Raw genomic sequence first — 10422 nt, 5'->3', positions numbered from 1 at the left:
TCAGGGTGTAGGGCATCTTAGCATCTCATTATTCAGGGTGTAGGGCATCTTAGCATCTCATTATTCAGGGTGTAGGGCATCTTAGCATTGTGCCTGTGACTTCAGAGCTATCAGGCACCTGCGGTCTCCATGTAAATCAATGGGTCTGGATTAAAATAAAAGTCATTATTCAGGGTGTAGGGCATCTTAGCATCTCATTATTCAGGGTGTAGGGCATCTTAGCATCTCATTATTCAGGGTGTAGGGCATCTTAGCATTGTGCCTGTGACTTCAGAGCTATCAGGCACCTGCGGTCTCCACATAAAGCAATGGCCAGCAGTACCTGAAGTTTCCTCTGCACACGTGGCAGCAAAGGCATAATGGGAACAGTTGTTATCGGAACCCATTCATTCACTCACTCGTTAGTTCAGCAGACACTTACTGGGTACCTCTGGTGTACCAGGCACTAGGTTAGACGTACAGATACAAAATTAAATCACTGTCTAGAGGAAGGTTTCCACAGACAGACAGAAAAAAAAAGAGGCAAATGGCAAATGTCATTTGGTATCAAGAAATCTAGTTCACGGAGCCCACGCGAGATACATTTTGCAAAGGCCCAGAACGGTTTGGGAGGAATCCAGGCAGTAGTAGAATTCTTTTGAAGAAAAGTCCGAGAGTCATACCTGGTAATACTGTCTGAAAATACAGGTTTGATAAATTACATATATGATTACATCTGTTTTGTTTCCTTTGTATTAATATACCTCCTACAGGAAGAACCCTGCTTTACACTCCTACTTATTCCCCTATTTACACGCTCACAATCTGGAGTGAGTACACAGTAACACTTAGGAAATACTCAGCCTAAATTCATTCAACCATTTACCATTTATTAATTCAGCAAATATTTATTGAGCACCTACTGTGTACATTATTCTAGGTCCTGGAATATTCACCCAGAATTCTAGGTGAATAAAACACAAGACTTTTGCTTTTGTAGCATACAGATACTGCTGGATTGAGACAAGCAAAAAAAAAAAAGAAAAGTAAAATGAATATGTAAAATAATTCCAGCTAATGATGAGTACTATGAAAATAAAAGAAGGTAACATGAAAGGGAGGGATTTGGGAGATCCAAACCTACCCTGAGGTGCCATCTAAGCTGAGATCTGCAGGATAGTGTCCTTGTGATTCAGGGAAGGAATGTTCCAGGCAGAGGAGACAACCAGTACAAAGGTCCCGAGGAGACCAGTGTGGCTACGTGGTAGGACGTGAGGTCAGAGTTAAAGCCAGGGTCAGATCATAGAGAGCCCTCTTGGTCACGATAAGGGAAGGAAAACATGAGTGGATTGTAATAACGAGTAGCATGATTAGACTCCTATTTCTCATGGCCTTTCTGCCTATTGTGTAAAAAAGAGTCTGTTGAGTGGATGCAAAGAGAACAGGTAAGCAACTATGTCCATGGGCCAGGCCGAAGATGCTAACAGCTTGGACCAAAGGGGTACCAGTGAGAACCAAGACAGGTGATGGCTTAGGGATGTATTTTGGATGTGGGGTTGGCAGGACCAACTGATAGACTTGATATGGGGAATGAAGCCAGAAAAGGACAAGTCAAAACCGCCAAATCATAGAGTCACCTTCTTTTCCACCCTTTATCCACAAGGTAATCACTTTTTATTTAAACGTCTTTCTGTAGGGTTGTTCTGGTTGGTTTAACAACCTATTTTTTTTTAAAAGCCAACACTAAACAAATCAGGCAGATTCTACACATATTTGCTAAGCACCACTTTCCTTCTAAAAAATTAATGGGTGGGGTTTAATGATACAGATAAACTGAAATTCCTCATGACTACCTTATTTCAATCTGGAAGTGACCCCTAAAAGATACAAGAATAGGGACTTCCCTGGTGGCGCAGTGGTTAAGACTCTGCGCTCCCAATGCAGGGGTCCCGGGTTCGATCCCTGGTCAGGGAACTAGATCCCACATGCATGTTGCAACTAAGAGTTTGCATGCCACAACTAAGGATCCCGCCTGCTGCAACCAAGACCTGGTGCAACCAAATAAATATTAAAAAAAAAAGATATAAGAATAATAGCAGTTTAGATCCTCACTTAGGAGAGAGAAAATTCTCACAAACAAGAGCCCAGACAATAGATCTGGGAATATTAGCTTACACTGTCCCTCTCTCTGAGCCAAAGCTAACCTTCCTAGCCCTGGGAAAACATTGGTTTATTTCAGGGAGTGAGGGAGTTGAAGAGCGAAAAAAGGAAGGAAGGAAGGGAGGGAGGGAGGGAGGAAAGGAGGGAGAGAAAGAAGAAAAAAGAAAAAAATCTAAAAAGGAAAGAAAATCAGTAACACTAGGTGGCAGTGACTTCATGACTTAACAAGGTTTCAATCTGGACAGACTGACAGCTTCATCGCTCAGGGAGATTCTAGGCTGAAATGAAAACATGTGAATCCCAGAGACGTTTCCCCATTTCTGTGTCCAGCATCGCTGTGCCTCTGAGTGCTGGGTTCATGTCCCTCTGACTTCAAGACAGATAAATAAATTCCAGAGTTCCTCCATGTATCACATTTTTAACACCTGCTCTATCCTTCCAGGATTCTTGTGAAGGTTGCAAAATTAATTCACACAATTAAAGGTGTTTTTATACAGGACACCTTGGTAATTCTGCTGGTCTGCATTTTGGAATCACCTGAAGGTTTGTATGTACTGATGCTTGAGTCCCACTGAAACCAATTAAACCAGATTCTGGTCTGAGACCAGTCAAGTATTCCTGAAAGGCCCTTTCTTTTAAAGAAACAACTAACTTGTCAGGATGTCTGATAAAAGGTATGTCTACCCGTCTATGTCTGTCTACCCGGTCACCTTGAGTTCTTTAGGAATTAGGCAGGGGTTAATTGATAGACATAGGTTATATAGATAAATCAATGAATTTTTTTCTGAAAGTATTTACATTCAGTTATTTCCCTGGCTCCTCCTAATATGCCTCAGAGGTTAAATTTCACCTACATTCTTACTGTGTCCTGGATTAGGGCATCCACCATTTTTCCTTGTGAGGAAATGCAGTAGATGACATCACAGATTGGGCACACCTCCGTGGCCGTACCCTGATTTATGCACAATTCTCAGAGTGATAGTTATAACATACCCCGATTACTCCCCTGAGAATAGATCATAATGCCAGAGAGTAATGTTATGATAAGAATAACCACAAGGACCTACTGCATAGCACAGGGAACTATACTCAATATCTTATAATAGCCTATAATGGAAAAGAATCTTATCCACTGCGCCATCAGGACTTCCCTGGTGGTGCAGTGGATAAGACTCCGTGCTCCCAATGCAGGCGGCCCAGGGTCGATCCCTGGTCAGGGAACTAGATCCCACATGCATGCTGCAACTAAGAGTTCGCATGCCACAACTAAGGAGCCCACAAGCTGCACCTAAGGAGCCTGCCTGCTGCAACTAGGACCCCATGCAACCAAGTAAATAAATAAATGCTTTTTAAAAAAGACAAGAATCTGAAAAAGAATTATAAATAGATAGATAGACATATACATAAACTGAACCACTTTGCTGTACGCCCGAAACTAGCACATTGTAAATCAACTGTACTTCAAAAAAAAAAAAAAAACACACACAAATTCACTTTAATCTTTTAAATAAAAATCATAGTAAACCATTCCCAAATACTAAGAATTTGATTATCAGTTACAAATTACTTGCAACACAGTATATCCAGGTGATCCTGAAACACCAGGAAGAGCCAAGACTCCATCTCACACCTACCTGCAGGGGTGCTGGCTCTCGGCACTGGACACCAGGAGAGGTCTGCAAAGCTGAGTCGCCAGGAGAACTGACTAATAAGGGCAGAGCATAGGTATCAAAAGACAAGCGGTACCAAGTAAAGTCAGGTCTGGGGAGCGCAAGTGAGACTCAGCTACTGAAAGGCACACAATATGGGACTCAATCACAAACAACTAGGCCTGATTTCTAAACCTAGAGAATAAGATTAACCTGAGCTCTACTGCAGCTGAATCCCTGATCTAGGCATTCATCAAATTCCCCTCGACTTTAGCCAGACTAATCCAAAAGTCTGGGACAAAGAAGATCCCATGGGTGAAGATTAAGTTGCCCTAGGCTGGGAGAGGAGTAGGGGAGGAAGCTGCCCATGTAGGACCATTACAGTGACACGAGGCCAGACACTTACCAGAGGCTCTGCCTAGGTCAAATGGATGGGTCCATTTGCATAGGTCAAATGCATTTAAAATACTTAGTCTTCTCAGATAATAAAGTACAGTAGAAAAGAAATAATAAATGTTTGCAAGCTTTGATATATTCTGCAAAAAAAATAAAGTGTTGTTATTATTATTTAGGATACAAACACAAAGATATAGGTAGGATCATGCATTGCCTGAAAGGATTAATATGAGAAATAAATTCAGTAGCTGTAAAAGAGTCTTAAGTATATGCTTATGTGCTTCAACATTACTCGTTAAATGTCATGGAAGTCATATAATAAATCACTTGTTTCATTAACATCCCAGAAACTCAGATGATGTATATATATATATACTACTGCAATCTGTCATTCATGCATTAACTAAACATTCTCTCTCTTCTAAGTTTTAAAAAGCTTCTCTCAGTTGGGTTCCTTGGCAAAGAGAAGGATGCCCTTTTCATCCTATGGTATAGCAGTCATTCCACAGCTCCGATGCACCGTGGAATGAACACCAGCTGCACGGGCATCAGATCTTATAACCGTGGGATTTCTTCTCTTCTCCTCTGCTACCCAGAAAGCCAATGAAGGGAGCTCCTCTCCTCCACACTTCCCTTCCCCGGGTATCTCCAAAATATCTGAGGGCAATATTTTCTCTGGACATCATGACGGACCCAAAGCACGGTGTAGTTTGTTTCAAAGACTCTTAAGCAAGGAAAGAAAAGGGTCTAAGACCTCAAACAAGCAGAATCTGGAGGTTGATTTCCTATACAGACGAGCTAAGAAAAAAGCGGGAAGTCTTTTAAGGATAAAAGAAGACACTGTGAAGAAGACATCAGCCTCGGGTACATACCGAGCTTTGCAGAGAACACATTTCCAAGCAGCATCTCTTCATACTCATCTTCTCACGCTTTATATTTCCAGTGATGTCTAGAAGGAAGGCTGTCCAGAGGCATTTTTCAGAAGGGCTTTTTAAGTTGAGTCACCCATCCTCTCTGTTTAGGGTGATCTCAGGTTGTCCTCCTGTCTAAGGTGGCTGCTATGAACGGAATTATATCCCTCAGAAGGTGAAGCCCTAACTCCCAATGTGCCTGTATTTGGAGTAAGGATGAAATGAAGGTTAAATGAGGTCCTAAGAGTGGAGCCCTGATCCATCTGTATTCATGTCCTTATCAGAAGAGACTCCAGGGAGATTACTTGCTCCCCCTCTACCATGTGAGGACGCGGTAAGAAGGTGGCCACCTGAAGCCAGGAAGAGGGTCCTCACCAAAGTCAAACCCTGTGGGAACCCAGCCTCCGGAACAGTGAGAAAATACATTTCTGTTAAGATCCCAGGTGCTTCGTATGCACATGAAAGTTTGAGAAGCCCTATTCTGAATGACTGATGGACAAGGAATTACAATGAAAAGAGCATTCGGAGGCAGTCCTACCCCATTAGGATATGTGACTGGGCAAATCACAGCTCTGAGCCTTCGTCTTCCTACCTTTGCAAATTGGGACATTGGGCTAGAAGAGCTCTCATGTGCTGTGCAACTCAGTATTTCCACATTCTATCCCAAAATAAGATCCTCAAAGACACAGCCCTCTCTTTTATGTCTTTCTATCACTAGAATGTGGCAGAAGTCCCAATAGTTGCTCAATGATTATCTGCTAATTGATTGACTTGAATTAATCTTAAACTATGTTCACTCGGGGATTGGGACATAACTAACCTTGTCTGAGAGGTCAAAGGGCACCAGTATATCCAGTAGTTCCAGTGACTTGAGCCGTGCCCCAGAAAAGCCAATACGTGTATTAGAGCAGCCTCTCGTGGGCTTTGGGGGTAGCGGACTCTGGCAACCTTGGCCCCTGTGCAAACTGCTTTCACAGCAATTTACGGACCCCACCAACACCCAGTGCCTGTCAAGCCTCCCCAGAGGCCCTGGCAGCCTCTGTAATCCAGAAACAGCTGGAGCAGTTGGTCAGTGGTGGCTAAGGCAATGCATTCACGTACGAGAGCATGAGTGTGGGGTGTGCAACAGTCACCCGATAACACTGGCTCATGTAGGACAGACATTTCTTTCTCTTTCCTTCAAATTCCTGGCTGATGCCATGGGCTGCTCAGGGAAGGCCTCCAAACCCCTGACCCCTTCTCTCCAATTGCTCATCCATCTGAGTCCTCACCATACCCACCCTTACCTCCACATGTGCATTCAGCCCCTAGAGAAGAGGAAAGGAGAAAGTGGGTGAAGGAGGGGAGTGATGAATTAGGAGTTTGGGATTAACATATACCCATTACTATATATAAAATACATAATCAACAAGGACCTATTACATAGCACAGGAAACTCTACTCAATATACTGTAATAATCTATATGGGAAAAAGGATCTGAAAACTAATAGATATATGTGTGTGTATGTGTATAGATATATATATATATAACTGAATCACTTTGCTGTATACCTGAAACTAACACAACATTGTTAATCAACTATACTCCAATATAAAACAAAAATTAAAAAAAAAAAAGAAAGCGGGTGGAAAAGCATGGACCTTCCCCTTAAGAACCAGACGTTACATTTACCACTTTCACACTTAACCTCCCAACAAGAGCTAAATCACATGGCTGTACCCAGCTGAAAGAAAGCTGGGGAATGTCTGTTCTGGCAGCCTTGTGTCCACCTAAAAGTCCTAATACCAAAGCAGATGGGTAGAATGCCCCCTGAAGGGCAGCTAGCAACCTCCCCCATAGTGAGCATACATGAAAAACCCCAAGGGCTCCCAGGAGGAGCTTATGGGAATTTTGGAAATGGACTCATATTCAGAAAATACTGGTTTGTGACCCTGTTTCTCACCCAGACTAACTCTGACTTGCAGGTAGTTCAAAACAAGTGCAAAGAGGACGAGTGGTGTTACTGGGTTGACTTATTTTCTGGAAATATAAGATCTTTCCAGAACTTCTCTATTAATTGATATGAGTAAAATTTTCCCCCTTTCCTGTCCATCAGACAGACATAGTCACACCTCAGGATGACTAAGTGTTTTTGTAGTCAACCTCAGAAGATAATAGCTTCAAGGAAATAGTTGGGGCCCCTCTCTGTGCACCATAAATGTCTGACGTGGATTTGGATGCTTTCAATTGGTATTGAATGTTTAATCTCCAATGTTTAATCTCCAGTTCCTGTAAATTTCTCAGAGGTAAAAGCAATAATCAAAAAGTCGATCAATTTGGGCTCTGGAAAATAGTATTTGTGTTCAAACTTCTTCTTTTATGGTTTTAGATTTTATTTATTTAATTATTTATTCTTTTTTTTAACATCTTTATTGGAGTATAATTGATTTACAATGGTGTGTTAGTTTCTGCTGTATAACAAAGTGAGTCAGCTATACATATACATATATCCCCATATCCCCTCCCTCTTGGGTCTCCCTCCCACCCTCCCTATCCCACCCCTCTAGGTGGTCACAAAGCACCGAGCTGGTCTCCCTATGCTATGCGGCTGCTTCCCACTAGCTACCAGTTTTACGTGTTCAAACTTCTTGCCACACCATCTTCCCAAACACCCATAATGAAAATGAGAAGTTAACTGACAAAGGGTCGCCTGAGAAAGTTGTTAAAAGCACAGATTTCTGGTCCCCCTTCTCCAACGAGTTACCCGTGAGTCTGGATTAGGTTCCAGGAAGCTGTATTTTTCAAAAACATTAAAAATTTTACTTTTTAAATTTAAAATGTAATACATGGTTAGATTTGAAGTTCACAAGCTGATCAGGGAGATGTTATCCCATGTTGTAAATAACTGTATTGATAAATCAACATATACAGGCAAACCACTATACATTAATACCTACAATATTTCAAAATATTTTTCACCAAATCTATTAAAAGCATTTTGCTATATGTATAGTAAATATTTGTAACCTTTAATAATCCACTTAATGGATTACTAGTAAGTAGCTCTTAATATACATAAAAATGATTCTGTGGACTTGCATTTCATTTTCTGTAAGAACAGAAAGAAAACATTGAATTTCTATATTGGTCACTAGCCCACCATTGAAAATCACGGTTATGATATTAGACACTATTTTAAAATTGTAGAATAAGGCAATTTTTAAGTGATTGTATCCATTAGTGTTTAACCAAGAAAAAAAAGGCTCCTCAAATATTTACAACAAGGGAATTTATTTCAGAGAAGTGGTTACATGGCTGGCGAAAGGCATCAGATTACCCAGAGATTAGCAACAGCAGGAAGCCAGGACTGCCCTTAGGCTGGGGACAAAGGGAAAAAGCAATGCCAACTGAGACCTGAGACCATCACCACCTAATGGAAGCTGGGACCACCTTGGGTGTGTCTGGTAGGAGTTGGAGTCTCAAGGAGGTGCGGCCGCTACAAGAAACACCACCTAAGACTGTGGGGGAGGAAATGCCCCATCTTCTCCAGCCCCCAGCCCCCCAATTTCTTATCAATTAGCTGCACCCAACAAATACTGAGCAGAGCATGGACAGGGCGAGGAATGGATCTTCAGGTAACAGGTAGAGGAACAGCACAGACTTAGAGATGCTCTGAGGGTAAGTACATTGGTGATGAGGGGTGTGAAGGGAGAGGAAAGATGGTCCAAAACAAAGAAGGCTGCCAAAGATTAATCACAGAAGAGAGAATGCTTGATTATGAAGTTCAAAATGGAACCACAGGTAGTTTTCTCTTATTAATATCAATGTTCTTGTCTCTTCTCCTGTCACACTAAATCTGAATGGACAGTACCTCTGATTTACAATACATTTTATTTTCTTATTCGTTGAGTTTTTAATTTGTAAAAGACAATTTCAATAAATTCTGCATTTTATAAAACTCAGTTCTGGAGATATATATATATATGTATATACAATGGTATACATACAATGGAATATTATTCATCTATACAAAAGAAAATTCTATTTGCAAGAACATGAATGAAACTTGAGGCCATTATGTTAAGAGAACTAAGTCAGACAGAGAAAGACAAATACTGTACGATCTCACTTATATGTGGAATCTTAAAAAGAAAACCTGAACTCATAGAAACAGAGAGTAGACTGGTGGTTGCCAAAGGCAAAACGGTGTGGAAAATGGGTGAAGGTGGTCAAAGGGGACAAACTTCCAGTTACAAGATGAATAAGTTCTGAGGATCTAATGTACAGCATAATGACTGTAGTTAACAACAGCGTTGTATACTTGAAAGTTGCCAAGAGAGTAGATCTGAAAAGTTCTCACCGTAAAGAAAGACAACTGTGTGAGGTGATAGATGTGTCAACTAATCTTATTGTGGTAATCATTTCACAATATATACATATATCAAATCACAAACTTACACAATGTTCTATGTCAATTATATCTCAATAAAGCCGGGGGAAAAGAAGATATTAGATGGAAAATAAGCATATGAAAAGGTGCTCCACATCATATGTCATCAGGCAAATTCAAACAAGTTACCTCGATACACCTGTTAGAAGGGCCAAAATCCAGAACACCAGTAACATCAAACGCTGGCAAGAATGTAGATCAACAGGAACCCTCATTTGTTGCTGACGTGAATGCAAAATGACACAGCCACTTTGGAAGACAGTTTGGTGGTTTCTTATAAAACTAAACATACTCTTACCATTTGAACCAGCGATCACATTCCTTGGTATTTCCCCAAAAGTGTTGAAAAGCTGTACAGCTCAAACCCGTAGAATGTACAACACTAAGAGTGAACCTTAATGTCCACAAGGAACTCTGAGTGATAATGATGCCTAAGTGTAGGATCATCAATTGTAACAAATGTACTGCCTCGGTGGGGATGTTAGTAATGAGAGAGGATATGCATGTGTTGGAGCAGAGAGTACATGGGAAACCTCTGTATCTTCTGCTCAGTTTTGCTGTGAACCTAAAACTGCTCTAAAAATATAAGCTAGTCTTCCAAAAAAAATCTTAAGGAATCTTCAGTGAAACTACTAGAACTAATAAGTGTGTTTATCGAGGTTATAGAACACACGGTCAATGTGTAACAAAAATTAGTTGTTTCTTTATACCACCAGAAATGAAATTTTTAAAAAATGTTTCTGCTTACATTAGTGTCAAAAATATATTAAATATTTAGGAATAAATTTAACAAAAGATATGCAGCAACTATGTACTGAAAACTACAAAGAACTGCTGAGAGAAATTGAAGAAAGCTTAAATAAAGGGAGAAATACACTATGTTTATGAATTGGAAG

The sequence above is a fragment of the Balaenoptera borealis genome, assembly GCF_965194805.1.
Source record: "Balaenoptera borealis genome assembly, chromosome: 3".
Lineage (NCBI taxonomy): Eukaryota > Metazoa > Chordata > Mammalia > Artiodactyla > Balaenopteridae > Balaenoptera > Balaenoptera borealis.
Note: the sequence above shows the minus strand (reverse complement) of the source record.